Source organism: Gossypium hirsutum, chromosome A11, assembly GCF_007990345.1.
Source record: "Gossypium hirsutum isolate 1008001.06 chromosome A11, Gossypium_hirsutum_v2.1, whole genome shotgun sequence".
NCBI lineage: Eukaryota > Viridiplantae > Streptophyta > Magnoliopsida > Malvales > Malvaceae > Gossypium > Gossypium hirsutum.
In genome coordinates, this window is record NC_053434.1 from 106793890 (window position 1) to 106811874 (window position 17985).

The window sequence follows — 17985 nt, forward strand, 5'->3', positions numbered from 1 at the left end:
CATTTTTAATATTTCATTAATTTTTACTCAAATTCATAAAAGAGGAATTTTTTTAGGCAATGTTCTGCATTCAGAAATTCGAGAAAGTCGTGCCCTAACGTACTGGGTTTCGATTTATCCTCGTTTAACCTAAATAGTGGAATATCCTTTTAAATTAAAATACATGAGTTTTGAAAAAAAAAGCTTATTCTCGAAGGTAAAATGTCGTGTCCTAACTTACTGGATGTGTCATTAGTTCGAGATAAGAAGGTCTTTAACATCTATTTCGATTTATCTAAGCATTTTTTGTAAAATTAACATTAACACAAAGAGGAATCGTATTATAAAACTCTTTTCAACTTTTCTACTCTCAACACTAAGACACCAATTAATCAATTAGGTACCAATTTTGGGCGTTACGAGGGTGCTAACCCTTTCTCGTACGTAACTAACTCCCAAACTTATTTTCTAAACTTCGTAGACCAAAATTATTGTTTTAATAAACCAAACATTTTATTAAAATGATCATGAGGTGATCCAATCACACCTCATAAAAAGGATCGATGCCAACTCTCATTTTTCATTTTCATTTTTTTAAAAATAAAAAACTGACCTTTTCAAAAAAAATGGTTTCGACAGAAAGGTTTAGATATAAAATTCCAGATATCGATGATTTTATGAAATGGTAAGATGAGTTATGAAAACGAATGAATAAGGGCATTAATCACATATGTGAAGTAATGTGAGTAAATGTAACTCATTTCATAATGATGTGGATTGTGGTGTTTAGGAAAGTCAATTACTATATGATCTAATGAACATGAGAATGATTAAATATTAAGGAACAATAAGTTTAAGTTTCTCTTATATGAACTTACTAAGTATTAAATGCTTACATAGTTGTTTTCCTCTATTTTTATAGATCATCAGAACGCTCAATCGGTTGGAATCTTGTCGGAGCCTATCACGCTATCCGCCGATCATTTTGGTAGTTTTTGAACGTTTTGGTTATGGTTATAAATGGCATGTATAAGGCTCATGTGCAAGTTTCAAGTAAAACCAAATGAATTCAGTTAACCGAATTAATTCGGTCAGGGGTCAGTTAATAATTTTTTGGAAGTTCGGTTAACAGTTAATTTGGTTCAAAATCGGTCAGTTAACCGAATTAACCGAATTTAATAAATAATATTATAATATATAAGTATTTGGTCGGTTTGGTTCATTTTTTGGAAATATAAATTAAACAGTTGGTTAAGTCGGTTAATTTTTTTATATGTTTTATATTTGTTTTAACCAAAAATAAAAAATATATATATAAATTTCGGTTCGGTTACTTTTTTTGAAACAATTTCGGTTCGGTTAACGATTAAATGTTTAAAAGGGTTGGTTAATTCGGTTAATGGTAATTTGGGTCGGTTAACCAGTTGAACACCCCTAGTAATAGGTGTATTTGTATATGGTTAGATACTTATTACAAATGTTATGTATTGAGCTTGGTATAAGTTTACTTGTGTATGTGCCTTTAATATTGGTGTGAATATGTTTATATAAAGTTGTTTTGGTCTTTTGATATAAACCTTATTTAAGTGTTTGAATCATAGTAGGAACGAATGTGAATGAATAAGAGGAAATGATAAGTTTAGTATGAGTTTTATATATGAACTTATAAATTTGAATGCAAATTAGTTTATATGTAATGTGAATTGAGGTTGATAATTGAATTGTAGTGTCAATGAGGACATACTGATTAGGCACTTAGGTTGATTGTTTTGGCATGTTTTAGGCTTGTTTAAATGTGTCTTTAAAGTTTGGAAATGGTTGATTTTGATTTGGCTTGGTACCTAAGTTTTGGATGAAAGTATGTCTCGTTTTTTAAGCTTTTTAAGGTGCACACGACTTGGGCTTATCCACACGACCGTGTGTATGTGCCTTATTAATTTTAAGTGCAAGATTTTTCACATGGTCACAGTGACTTACACGGTCTGAGTACACGGGCGTGTGGGGTAGCCATACGGGTTGGCCTCTTTCACACGGCCGTGTGACCATTGTTTCCAAAATTTTCAAATTTTTCTATTTTGATTCAAATTTGTCCCTGATTGTTTCCAAACTATTTTTAGGGCCCCGTAAACTCGTTTTAAAGCTCGTAAATTTTATTTTGCTATGAATGAAATGCATATTCGATTGGTGTTATTTAAATTAGTTAATGAATAGATTAGTTATGTAAATTGTGTTGATATGTGTCGTAATACTTCGTAACCCTAATCCGGTGACGGAGATAAGTTAGGGATGTTACATACACTCTTAACAAGTTTTACCTTGTAAATTCTTAAGGGACCTCTATGCCTATAGAAATTAAAGTTTGATTTAACAAAGTTTGTTTTTTATTTTTCTCATTTTTTAAATCTTTTTGGAGAAACTTTGTTAGATAAAGCTTTTTCCTTCTCAAGTAACTTAATTTGCTTTTAATGATCCTCATGAACTTTTGAAAGTAAATTATGCAAGTCAAAATTCTTTTTCTCAAATTCATTAATAATTTTCTACATTTCCTTTACTTTCTTCTCAAGTTCATGATTTGTTTTGGAAAGTAAGTCATTTTTAACGTACAACTTTGAAATATTTTTCTTGTGTTTTGAAACCATGACTTTAAATTCTAAACCTAAATCATCATAGGCATCTAGTAACTTATCAAATGAATAAGAAATTGAACTAGATTAGTTAGAAGTTACCTTAGAGTCTTCAATGGCCATAAGGCAAAGGTTGGCTACTTATTGTTCTTCATCATCACAAGAATCTTCATTGCTCAAAGTAGCAACATTGGCCTTACGTTTTTGTTTGCTTGACTCATTTTTCTTCCATTCGAGACAATCAAACTTGATATGTCCCAAGTTTTTACATTCATAACAAATTACAAGATTCTTTCTCCTTGTTGGATTCAAGCTTCAATCCTCTTTTCTTTGAAATATTCTTCCCTTGTTTGACTTCATAAATCTCTTAAATATATTAGCAAACATGGCCATTTCTTCATCATCATCCACTTCATCACTTGATTCATTTTCTTCGTTTGTAGTGGATTAGAGAGCAACGACTATTTTCTTCTTTTCAACTTTCACCTCTTTAACCCTTTCACTGAGCCTCATCTTATGTATAAGCAAAGAACAAATAATATTATCTAGAGTGAGTGTCTCTAAATTCTTTGCTTCTTTGATGATGGTCACTTTAGATTTCCAAGACTTTGGCAAGCTTCTAAGCATTTTTCTCACCACCTCTTCACTGGGATATGTCTTCCCATATGACTTGAGCCCATTAATCATGATTGTAAATCTATCGGATATCGTTTTGATATCCTCCTTGAGCATTATCTTGAAGGTTTCATAATTGAGGGTGAGAATTCCAATTTTAGACTTCTTTAATTGGTTTGTTTCTTCATGTGTGACCTCTAGCTTATCCCAAATCTTATTGGTATTAGAACAAGATGACACCCTACTATACTCCTCCAGACCAAGTGCACAAAATAGACCTTGGCATTAAGTTGAATATTCCTTCTATCTTCTTCGTTCCACTCTTTTTTACTCTTTGGAACCATTATCTCTCTTTCTTGCTTTTGAGGAATAGAGGGACCATCCATTATGATACCCTAAGTCGCAAGATCATTGGATTGAATGAAGAGTAGTATTATTGTCTTTCAATAAGAGTAGTTTGCTCCATTGAAATATGGAGGCTTTGAGATAGATTAAGATTCTCCATAAAAAAACTTTTCTGGAAGTAGACGTCATTCTTTATAGAATATGTTGATGATTGCTTGAGCTCTCCAAAGTTCTTCTCTTAATTGTTAAACTGTCTTTAAAGACTAGCTCTAGTACCAATTGTTAGCTCGATTGATCAATTGAAATAGCCAAAAGGGGGTGAATTATCTCTTAAAAAAATTGTAGAAGCAATGATAAGAGAATGAAATAATGAACATAAATAATCTAGATTGGTTCAACCACAATTGCTTATTCAACTACATTAGCTTTCCACCACTAAGGATTTTCCCAAGTTTACTAATTTGATCAATCTTTGAGGACGAGGTTTAACCTTACAACTCCCTTAAGATTTCTACCCAAATCTTAAAACTTAAATCCTCTTTAAAAAGTAAGCAAATAAGCAAACAAAGAAACAATCCTTACAAGATTAGAATGTTTGCAAGTTAAGCACACACCCAATAAGAAACACTTGAGCTTAAAAAATATGATAAATGCTCACAAGTGTTTACAAGAAAAAAAATGAAGAATTAAAGCACAAAAGATTGGTATAAGAGTTTTTTTTTTATCTTTCTTGATAGCTCTTGATCTTTTGTAATCTCTCTTGTTGTTTAGAAGCTTTTGGAATTTGGTATTTATAGCCCCTAATTGATTTTCAATCGTTGTAGTTGTTAAGGAATTTAATAGAGCCGTTGGAAGTTAAAACTAGAGCATTAATAACTCCTCAACAAAAGGTATTGATACCTTTGGGGGGTATCAATCCTTTGGGCATTTAGTGCCTCAATTTAGTCATTGTTAAAGCCTATAATATTGATATAATATGAAATGTATTGATACTTGCTATGAGGTATCAATATCTTGGGAGGGCATCGGTATTCGAGAAATTTTTTCTTTGATTTTTCAAAACCTCAAACCTCAAAACGGTATCAATACCAGACAAGGTATTGATAAAATTTTTAAGGTATCGACTTTTTTTTAAGGTATTGATACTTTTTTATTTTTGCTTAATTTTCTTAAACATCGAAGCTTAAATTAGTATTGATACCAAGTAGGGGTATCAATAAAATAGGAAAGGTATCGATACTTTGTTAAAGATATCAATACTTTTGATTTTTGCTCAATATTTCTGAACTTCGACGCTCATTTTAGTATCGATTCCAAGCATGAATATCAATGCTTGATTCAAGGTATTAATACCTTAGCGAAACTTTAAACCTTGGAAGCAATTTTCACTTGTTAAAAAGTTTGAAAAATATTGTTAACCACTTCGAACTTGTTCAAAATATTTTCTAAGTGTTTGAAGTGTAGATTTAAAAGTTTATCTCTTAGAAATTTTTTGAAATAAATTGTCACTTGAAATTTACCCAAGTTTTATTCAAAAGAATTATATTTATTATATAAAAATATTTATCAAATAAAGCTTAGTTTAATAGTATAAATAAAATTAGAATTATCCTTTCAATTTATTATAATTCTCTCACTTTTATAACATTTTTAGTTATATTTTCTTTTCTTTTCTTTTTTTTAAAAATTTTTAAAATTATTAAAATTTAACGTTTGAAAATGTCTTAGAGATTTTTTTTAAATTTTTTTTTCAAAAATTTGGATTTTTTAAATTTTTATAACTTTTTAAAAAACTTATAAATTATTATATATTTAAAAAATATAATTTTTGAAAATTTACTGGAAATATATATTTTTTTATTTTTTTATATATACTTTTGAGTTGTTAGGACATTTTCATAATTTTAATATTGTATAAATTTTCAAAACAAAATTAGTTATAGATAATTGTAGACTTACATGTCTATGCTATTCACTGGGTCTCTCCCTATCTCTCATAGATCGTCTTCATAAAATAAATTTAAACCGTATAGATCCTAAATTGCCTTGCTTATTTTCTGATAGACTAATTTACTGCTTACCTTGTAGCTTATCAATATTAATAGTCATTATTTATATTCAATTGTTATTATTCTTTTCACGTTTAAATTATATAAAAATTAAATTATCTTATTTATCTAGAAAGGGACTAATTTTTTTCTAATTGTACACCACAAGAACTTTTTACATATTTCTGGAATTTAATCTATTACTATTAAAAAGTGAGTAAATAAGATTATTTTGGAGAGCACTCGTAATGAGGGTATTAATTAGACCTGATTATGGATTGGGTCCAATCGGGTTCGATTTAAGTCGATATAAATGTAATAGGCCCAATTTTCCCGACCCACTAAACCAAAAAAAAACACACAAACCAAAAATAATAATAACAATAATCAGTCCAAGTCCATTTACAATGTGACCCAATTGGTCCAAATAATTAAAAACCCTCAGCCCAATAGGCCTACAACCTAAACAACTTCAGTAGAAGCAGAAACCCTAATGTGCCGCTTCCCCCTCGTGCCTCTGCAGCACGCACGCCGCCCGAGGCCTGATTCACCATGTCTGCCGCCGTTTCATCGAAATGGCAAAAGGTTTGCCTTTCTCTCCTTCGTTGACCGAGCAAACTTGCAAAAAGGATAGAAACAAGAACACAGAAACAAAGCAGAGAAATAGTAGCAGAAACAAAAAGCAAACAGTACCAAAATTTTTGTAATCGGCTATAAAGCCACAAGAATCAGATTGTATTGACACACGCGATATAAAAAAAAAAGAGAAATCAATCAAAAGAACGAAAGTTTCAAAAGGTGCCTCTTTTATTTATTTTTATTTTTATTTGAAAAAAATATATAAATAAATAATAAAAATTTTACCTTCGGTTCATCTTCCGTCGTTGTCGAGAAACTCCGACAATCCAAACGTCATAGAACCCATTTGGGTTTCAACGAAGGTCGAAAATGCAACGAAGACGAAGGTTTTCCTCCGCGATTTGCCTTTTTTTTCCCCTTCTTTTTTTTATTTATTATTTCAAAATACATCATAGATCTAGGTTTTAAAGGTTTTTTAAAAAAAAAAGGATTTGGTGATTTTTTTGGCCACCGTGGACGGCAGCCGCCACGGTGGTTTGGTGGCCAGAGCCTAGGCCAGACGTGGGGAGATTGAGAGAGAGGGGAGAGCTTTTTTGAGTTTTTTTTTTTAAAAACTTAGGCATGAAATGATTTTTTGTAGAAAATTTAGCTTAAATAGGCCCCTAAAACGACGTTGTTTTAGGGCTGGCTTCAATAGTCCCAAGAGGACGTTGTTTCACTCTTGACTCACGCGCCGACCCAACCCGCTCCAGAGGATCTGCATGTTTTCTAGCGCATGGGTTATTTGCGCAATCAGTCTTTTCGCTTTTGCGATGCGCTTCAATTTAGTCCTTTGTTACCTTTTTTAGATTTTTTAAATTTGGCCACTGATTTTTTTTGTGCTTCAATTTAGTCCCCAGTTCGTTGATTTGCAAAGGAAAGGACACTTGTCTTGGGGATGGGGTTAATTTCTTATTTAGTCCCTGCTTGTTTTTGCGCATTTGATTTTAGTCCTTTACTTTATTTTATTACTTAATCTATTTATTTTATTATGATTTTTACTTTAAATTTTGCTTAGATTCTAATTTAGTCCCTTACTTTCAATCTTTTATTTTTCTTTGTATTTATTTATTTATATTTATACATTTATTTGTTTTTTTTCTTTTTTTGTTTTTCTTTTACTATATTTATTATTATATCTATTATTGTTACTATCTATTTATGTATTTTATTACAAATTGCACCCCTAATTTCATTTATATTTTAATTAAGTCATTTATTTTCAATACTTTATATAATATTTTTCTCTATATTTATTTACATATTTATTTCTTCGTCTCTATTATATTTAAAAATTGGTATTGTCATTTCATGCGCATATTTTGTCATTAGTATTATTATTGTTATCATTGTTATTATTTATTTATTTTATTTTTTCTTTGATTGTTAATATTGGTATTAAAGTGATATGTATTATGAATTGCTTATTAGTACATTTATATTGTTTTCATTCATTAGCGTAACATTTTATTCTTATATCATTTTTAATATTACATTAATTCTTACCCAAATACGCAAAAAGAAAATTTTCGAAATAAGATAATGTTTTATATTTGGGGGATTTGAGAAATCGTACCCCAACTTACGGGGTTTCGATTTTCTTATCGAACTTAAATACCAAATATCCTTTTAAAATTAAAATACATAAGATTTCAAATAAAAAAAATAAAAGGCAAGCTTATTCTAAAAAATACGAAGTGTTGTGTCCTAACTTATGGGATGTGACATTTTGTTACTTCAAGATAATGAGACATTTTATACATTTTGATTTATTCGAGTAATTTTAATCAAGAATAACACAATATAAAGAGGGATCGTATTTTAAATTCTTTTCAACTTTCGACACCAAGACATTAGGTAATCAACTAGGTACCAATTTTGAGCGTCACGAGGGTGCTAATCCTTCCTTGTACATAATCGACTCTCGAACCTGTTTTCTGAATTTTTGGTAAACCGAAAAACATTGTTTTAATAAATTAAACCTTTTATTAAAAAGATTAAGTTTCGAGGTGATCCAATCACACCTCATATAAAAAAGATTAGTGGCGACTCCCATTTTCGTTTTTTTATAAAAGTCGATTTTTAAAAAAAAGGTTTCGACAATAAAGTTTTAGGTTTATTCTCCAGGTCAGGGTCTAACTCGGCCTGAAAATAGACTTAAATTTTGCCCAAGCTCAACCCGGACTAAAAATGCTAAGCTCGAGCCCAATCCCGACCCATCTGTATTAATTTTTCTATTATTTTTATATAAAAATAAATTTAAAAAATATAATACATCAAATATACTAAAAACATTAAAATAAATATTTCCCAACAAATTGAAAATACATTAAAAAAGTATTTATATTAACAAAATAACAAGAGTTATATAATATCCAAACAATAACAACAAAATAGTAGTAATATAATAGCAAAATGGTAGTAAAACTGTAACACCCTCTACCCGTATCCGTCGCCGGAATAGAGTACGAGGTATTACCAAGGAGTACAAAACACTTACAGATAATTTAAATAATTTATCTTCACCAACATTTTAATACATTTATGAATCAATTTAAGGTATTCAACCAAGCCTTATATTTATCATCACTTGTTCATTTCGTAGCCATATCAATCATGATAAAATCATAATTATTTGTAACTCAAACTTACTAAATACAAGCCATACCAATGGCTAGTTACAGTTATATCATTCATAAGCCAACATTGACTAATCAATCAACCAACATTGACTAATCAATCAATCTATACGTGCTATTATAATCATAATTCATTTACCATACTTACTAAAATAGGCCGATGGATAGTGTGAGTAATCTCCGCCGAGCTTCCCAACTATCGAGCTTCCGAAAAATCACTCATTTAAAATTCAATATAAACATAAAAAAATGCAATCATATTGATCACGAGCCCTAACACATAACCCCATCACCCTTGTCAGTCGTACACTTCATATAAATAACAAGAAACATGTACCGGCTCAATTCTCATTAAATTTCTCATATATATATACACAATTTCATGTTATGTAATCATATAACATATATCAGCCATATCTCTGTAATTTAAATATATTTTCATAACAACTTATCTTGATTTCATACTATTTCATATTTGAGTTTAAATAACCAAAGTAATTGAAATATCATCTTTATGCAAATAGTACACATGAGATACATAATTCCATAATTATGAATGAACACATTTATCAAACATATTTCATATTCATATATCAATGTCTCATGTCTCCATATATCAAAAATCATCATTTTCATGAATTTCGAGTTCAATTTCATAATTATTTGTCTCGTGTTCAGTTTATTTCATGTCGGAACTTTATTCATTAAATCATTTGAAATATCATTACATATGGACAGTACACTCAAGATGAACAATTATATAATCACAAATGAATTCATTCATCAACCAAGTTCTATACTCATGTCATATCAACTCGTACTTCCTTATATCACATAGTTCCATGTAACACTTACCAAACTTTGTCAAATTAGTGAACGTCTTACGGAATTGAGTACTTCATTTTCTCGATGCCATAGTTCAACTATGGTCTTACACATATTCACATAATGATGTCATAGTCCAGCTATGGTCTTACACATATTCACATATCGATGTCATAGCCCAGCTATGGTCTTACACGTAATCACATATCACATATCGATGCCATAGCCCAACTATGGTCTTACACGGATCACATATCTCACTTATGTAATATCCCAGATATGGTCTTACACAGAAGAACATAATCACATCACACCGATGCCATAGCCCAACTATGGTTTTATACGGATCACATATCACATGTTGCCATGGTCCAACCATGGTCTTTTCTGTCAATTCGTCTTAGCCAATGAATGAAAGTACTCAACCCTGCGTTCTACTCAATTTGAACATTTAATTCAATTTTCATACTTACAATATTTACAATTTAATAACAAACATATGAAATAAGACATTATATCATTACTAATTCAACGTTTATCATTTATAATCGGGCATGTGATCAATTTATACACAAGTCATTCATATATTTTTCCTCCTCCTCCTCTCCATCCACATCCTTAGTATAAAGAACACACTTGTAAGTAACATTATCCATAATTTTCACTAATTACTTATGTGAATATTCAAGCTATCCACCCATGTCATAGTCACTAAATTATTTTTATCTTGAGCTACAGAACTCCAAATTAAGATCTTCTAATTTTTCCTGAAACTAGATTCACGTATCTTCTTACTATAAAATTTTAAGAATTTTTGGTTTTACCAATAAGTACAGTTTATTCTTTAAAGTCACCTCTGTTCCGTTGTTTGATAGTTCCGACCCTTCTTCACTAAAAATTAATTATCTCCTCGTACAGGATTCGAATGATGTTCTCGTTTGTTTCTCTTGAAAATAGACTCATTCAGGATTCCAAACATATAAATTTAAGCCCCTAATTGTTTTTCTACAATTTTTTATGACGTTCTAAAGTCAAAATAGTGGAACCTAAAATCATTTTGATATTGTCTCAAAAAATTTATTATATCTCATGATTTACGATTCTATTGCTTACATCGTTATTTTATTCATCCTCTAATTTGATTTCTACGATTTTTGGTGATTTTTCAAAGTAAGACTACTGCTGCTGTCCAAAACAGTTTTAGTGCAAAATGTTGATTTCCATTTTGCCCCAAATTTCACAGTTCATACAATTCAATCCTTGCTCAATTAACCCCTCAATTGAGCTAAATTTTCTCAATTAATATTTTGTTCTATCATTTTAAACTACTTCATAACCCTTTAAAATTAGAAATTTAGCACTAAACCTTATTTCCAAACTCTTTCACAATTACGTCCTAAAATCAATTTCCATCAATTTTACTTGATAAAATCATCATATATCAAAATTAAAGCTTCAATTCTATGTTTACTCGTCGTATGCTTCTAGCACTCATCCATAACAACTTTAAAAATTAGTTATGTAATAAAAAATTAATCAAATAGTAAGTTGGACCCAATTGTAAAAGTTCAAAAACATAAAAATTTCAAGGAGAAAGTAAGAATTAAACTTAAATGAAGCTAGAGTATGAAAACCAGCTTGAACCCTCCTCCATGGCTGTTTTTCAGCTGATGAATATGAAGAGAAATGAAGAGAATTCTAGATATTTCCATTTAGTCCTATTTTTATTTAGCTAATTTTGACAATATTCTAATTTTACCCTTATTTCACTCATTTCCTGATTTTTCTCAGCTATTGCCGCCCAAAATATCTCTTTTGGGGTTATTTTCACTTTAGGTCCTTCCTCATTTGACAATTGAGCTATTTAATCTTTTTAGCAATTTTTACACTTTTTCAATTTAGTCCTTTTTATTTAATTAACCACCCAAACGTTAAAATTTTCTGACGAAATTTTAATACTACCTTATTGACTTAATAAATATTTATAAAATACAAATTTTAATACTACCTTATTTATAAAATTGAGGTCTCGATACTTGTTTTCCTCAATTTCTTGACTTAATAAATCTTTATAAAATACAAATTACTAATTCAAAAATCTCTCAAAAATCACATTTGACTCATAATTATTAAATAAATAAATTTACGAGCTTATTTTCCTAATTTAGTAGTCTCGAACAACTATTTTCGACATCATTGAAAGTCGGCTATTACAAAAACAAACGAAATAGTTGATTCGAGTCAGGCCGGATCGAGCTTGAGCCAAACTTATTTAGAAAACGAGCATTATTTTTTAATCTAAACTCATTTTTCAAATCTATACTTTTACCTAAACCCTTTCACTTTTCGAATGAATATTTGAATCTAAGTGAATAACTTGATTCAGGACCAAGTATTAACAATTACTATCGACAATAAATATTCTGGTTTAAGAAAATATATATATTGGATTAGATTTAGTCACTTTCAAATCAAATGTGACAATTTAATCTATATAATATTCAAAAGTGAGTAAAGTTAAAAATGTACTTAAAAAAATAATGATGATTAAAAATGATGTCAACTATTTTTTTAGTAAAATCTATTGTGGTTAAAAAAGGAAATGTAACTTTTAAGAAAAACATAGATACGTGTACATCCATTATTGGTAGAATTTCAATATTATAAAATAAATATTAAAAATTATATAAAAATACTTTTTCAATTAATTAAATAAAACATAAATTGAAAAGAAATTCCGTATAATGACCTGATGGTCAGGGTATTTACAGCTCTAGATGTGATTTAGATTCGAATCGCGTTAGCCATATTTATTGTTCGAGCTTTGTCCTGTAAAAAAAAACATAAATTAAAAAGAATAATTTTGTGAAATAATTATTGCCAACGAATACTTTCATTTCCTAAGAAAAATAATATGATTCAATATAAAATGTTTTTTTCGACGGATATTTCATAAAAATAATAATTTTAGACTTTTTTTTTGATTTATTAAAATTTAGATTTGATAATTGATATCAAGGTTTGGTACCATTTACAAAGGAGATTTTGATCGTTTGAAAATTTTGGATTTTTTTAATCTAATTTATAAATTATACATTTTTAGAATGTTATATAATTTTTCATTTTTATTTTTGGGTTTTTATATTGTTTTTACAAATATTTGGATTTGAATTTTAGAATATTTTTATAATTTTCTGTTATTTTTTAAGTTCAACCAACAATGGATTTACATATGTTATTGTTTTTCATTGTCTTACTTTTTATCACCTCAGCTATCCTTATTTGCTTAATTTTGAATTGTGAAAACCTTAAATTATGTCGTTTATTTTAGAACATATATCAACGAAAACAATTAACATCATCTTCAACTGTACATATTTACAAAAATCTCCTTTTCCCTTGGATCCATTTGAGTGTTTCTTCGCATTACTGTTTAAAGTCAAATTTGATCAAATTGCCGAGGTAATGGATATTGTCTGCTCTTGCTCCCAATGTACAACTATAGATTTATTTCTGATGATGTTTTCAATAAGTTTATCTATGCTCCAAGCTTGGATATCAGATTGTCACGCCACTATTAGTACCCATCTTAACAGCAACACCCATGTCTGAGATTGCCATCAATGAAAATCCCGATTTTCTTGTCAAGGTTGTGATCATTTTTTCTATGCCATCCAACAGTAATGTGATGCATTTCCATGCTATTCAGATGAAAGTCTCCTGGGCCACTTATTCTATTCATGATAATACATAAACAAAATAATTTATTTATTTATTTATATATTATTTGTTTTTTATAATAAATAATTTTATATTTGTCATAATTAAATTATTAAATTAAAACAAATGAAAAAAACATTTTTTTTTAAAGAAAATGAACAAAAGATATTAAATTCAATTAAATTGGTCCGGCAGATGAAATTTTAGGCTGTCCTTCTCCTATGATAATTAAGAATTTAACTTTACCAACCAACTCACTAATTAATTCAAACCGGTTTTTGTCTCTTAATTCTGAAATTTAAATTTTAGGAATAACAAATTATTAATACAAACAACTACTCATTAATTAATTCAAGAAAAAAAAAGGAAAATCTGAAGAAAATAAATTATATTAATTTCTTATTTCAGGTTATGCATGAATTTGATTGTTTGTATTAAATAAATTATATTTTTTTTATTTTTTATAATTTCAAAAATATCGTGGTTAAGAAACTGAAAACAACATAATATAAATATTTAATTTTTAAAATATTTATAGTTTGTATTATTATCCAAATATGTTAAGAATAACAATTTTAATATTTAAAAAAATTCAATATTGTCTTTTTAAGGTTATCAATTGGCTATCGTAAAAATGGGAGTACCTAAAAATTCAAGATAGTTGAGTGATTAAAAAAGACAAAAACGAATAATTGAGTAAACATTTTGTAATTTTTTATAGTCAGATGGACAAAAAATAAAATTACTAATAATTGGGTGACCATTTTACAACATTTCATGATTAAATGACAAAATAACAACAACTATAATTTAATGAACTAATTTATCTAAAAAAATTAATTGTGTCTTGAAATAACAAGACATAAGTGTCATTGAGTAGAAATTTTTTTGTAAGTGAAATAGTTTTATAATAAAACATCAAATAGTATCAGCTACTAAAGTTGTAAGTAAAAAAAAATATTTTTCTTTTTAGAAAATTGTATATTTTTACTATAATTAAAATATTTTTAAGTTTTTTTGAAGTGATTTAAATTTAAATCTATTTTTGAAGTAATTTAAGTTCTATATGTATACATGTATAGTATTTCTTTAAACAAAATGTTTTTAAAGCTTTAAACTAGATGAAATTTAAATCTATATTTGAATTGTATAAATAACAAAATTTAATAAATTTAAAATCTTAAATTTTAGATATTTTATTAAAAAAAATATAAATTATAAATTTCAAATTCTAATTCTATTTTCAGTTCCAAATGCTACCTAAATAAGTTGTGTAATTTTGATTTCAACAAGCAATAACTAAGGGGTACTCTCCAAGATTCCAACTACCATATTAATATGTAGTGGTTTAAATGATTAAACCTAACTTCTAACAATATATATCTGCTTTAAACTTTATCATGTGTTTTGGTTTGTTGGGTTAGGGTCGAGTTGATATAAAATTTTAGATTCGTTTTTTATTTAAAAATGAATTTAAAATTCTGCCTAATCTCATTTCAGATTAAAAATGTTAAACCCGAGCCCAATTCGGTCCATCCATATTAATTTCTTTTAGATTATTTTTATATAAATATATATATTTTTATTCTTCATGTTCGTCTTACTGTTTATGTTCGGAGTTTGTGGCTGGCCCTCTCAACAATGTCGTCTCCAATGTTCGAAAACATTAAAACACAAAATACAGTAAGATAAATATTTCCCAACAAATTGAAAATACATTTTAAAAAATCTTTATAATTAAATAACACTAAAATAGTTGCAACTTGGTAAACAAATAACTCTAATAGTATCAAAATGAATAATAAAATAAAAATTATACAATATCCAAAAAATAACAACAAAATAGTAGCAAAACAACAACAAAACAATAGCGAAACAACTAATTCAAGCCAAAAAATCCTACCCGGGGCCCGACATGTTTGGAAAATGAGCATTATTTTTTATTTAAGCTTATATTTTTGTCCAACTCCTCTCACTTTTTGAATAAAATTTTAGATTTGAACAAATAATTCGATACATAACCAAATTTACCCATATTGATATCAGTCTAAGCTTTCATGCTCCAAGAGAAGTTAAATAAGTCACGAATTTCTAACATTATCCTCAAACTGTAAAATTATTTATTTAAGGAATTAAACTCCGAGACACAGTAAATAAAAAAAATATTTTATAATTTAATGTGAGTTATATGATTTTAGAATCGATTTTAAGGTTTAATGATGTGTCATCGAAGACAATAAATTTTCGTTGATCTGAGAAAGAATATGCAAATTATTATTATTATTATTTTAAGATATCCAAATTATTTTTTAACATATGCCTTTTATAAATAAAATTACAATATTTAATAAACTAATTAACATATTTATAGATTAATTTAAACTAAAGAGAAGTAGCATACTCGTGTCGTTACAATTTCCAACGGTTCAAATCTTATTACAATTTTATTTGTACAGAATAACAATTATAATAGTTTATTAATACCACTCTTCCTAAATCATCTCAAATAAAAAATAAAAATAAATCATCATGAATTAAAAGTAGGCCTACTCATGGGTCGAGTGATTTATTTAAGTATGAAAGTTTGTCTTAAAAATAAGAAGATTTAAACAAAAATATAAAGTTCGAAAAATAGACTTGAGTAAAATTCAAGATTTATTTTTTATATGGACTAAGTTTTGGATAAGATATTTTAGCTCGAGCCAGAGCCAAATATATTATGTTATAAAAAATATTATATTAATTATATATGTTAAATAATAATTATATATTTGTATTTATATTAAATTACTAACTCAACAATAATTAAATTCATTATCTAAATTAAAAAATATAAAAAAACTTAACCAGCTAACTAACCCAACAAAAAATATATTTAATACAATAAAATGTTTATTACATTTATTTAAAATTTTAATATAGTAAAACATTTATTATATTTATAGTAGTGTTTTTTAATATAAATACTTTTTAATGTGTTAGAAAAATTATATTTTAGTATTTTTAGTGCATTTAATGTTATATTTTTAAAATTTTAAATAAAAATTAATCTAAAATAAATAAAATATGGGCAAGACGAGTCGAATTTGGATTTATATTTCTTAAATTAAACTAGATTTAGACAAAAAGTAAATCTATTTTTAAGTCGAGATAGGCCTGAACTTGAAGAATAAATCTAGATACATTATATAAGCCTAATACAATCCGATTCATGAGCATCTCTAATTAAAACTAATAATTATTTTTATATTATATTTGTCTTTGCTACTATTCTTTGGGGGGTGGGGGGGGGGGTTCAAATAGAATTGTTTGATTGAATTGTTGATAAAATTGGTGATTATTAAGGGGTTATTTGCCAACTGGCTTGGCTAAAAGAAGAGATATTATGATTTTTCCTTTGTGGCTAAGACCTTTTTATGCATTTATTTATTTTAACTTTTGGTATATCCAATTTCCATTTACAAATCATTATAATTTCGTACACGTTACTTTCTTCTTCTTGCTAACCCCTTCTGACCAAAATTATTTGTTAGAATCCAATACTAAGTCTTTCTTGCTTTTGTTCTTACGTGTTTATTTATTATTGTATATAATTACAACATTTTTAATAAAATAAGATAAAACTTTAATAAAAATGCGATTAATTTTAAATTTAGACGACACTTAAAATATTAAACATTTTAATCATTAAATCAATACACAAATTAACTAATAAAATATGAGAATTCACACAAAATTTTCAATACCTCTAACATTGTTATCTAGCAAAAGTATCATTCGCATTTACGGATTTGATTTTTATAACTATAATACTAAAATATTTATAAGCAAAGTTAAGCTAGGTTTGTATCCCAGCAGGGGCGAAACCTTGCCACCCTAAAATTGAATTTTTTTATTTAGATTTTTATTTTTAAATTTAAATTAATAAAAATAAAATTATACTTTTACCTCTTCTAAAAATATAAAATTTTAATTTAATCATTTAAAAATTATAAATATATAAATTATTAAAATAATAAAATTATAATTTTGTTATTATAAAAATTATAATTTAATTTCAACCCCTAAAAAATTGTTCTAATTTTACCCCAATATCCGTTCTATATAAAATATCAGCACACATAATGTTTGTTAAAGCCAAATTGAGCTTGAAATATGGGGATTTAACTTTTGTTTAAATCTACTGCATTTGTAAACAAATAACTTAATTATTTTTTAAATTTTTATAAAGAATTATACTTTTTAAATTTAATATTTAATAAATTTCGAGTCCCGTCGAGTCGAATTAACGAATCTTATTATTTATACTTAATGTTTCATTTACATGGATCGATTATTTTACATACATGGATCGATTATTTTACTAGTAAGTGATGTACAAGCTTTTAGATTAATTTTGAATAAAGGATAAAATGAGAGTGGGGCAATTCGAGAAGGAAAGTAAGACTAATAGGTAAACATTTATCAAAACAACGTAATTTTGCAATTTGATATTTTTTACTTTTAAATTTAGAAAATGTAAACATTTATCAAAACGATGTAGTTTTGTTTTTTCTTATTTAGATTTTCGGA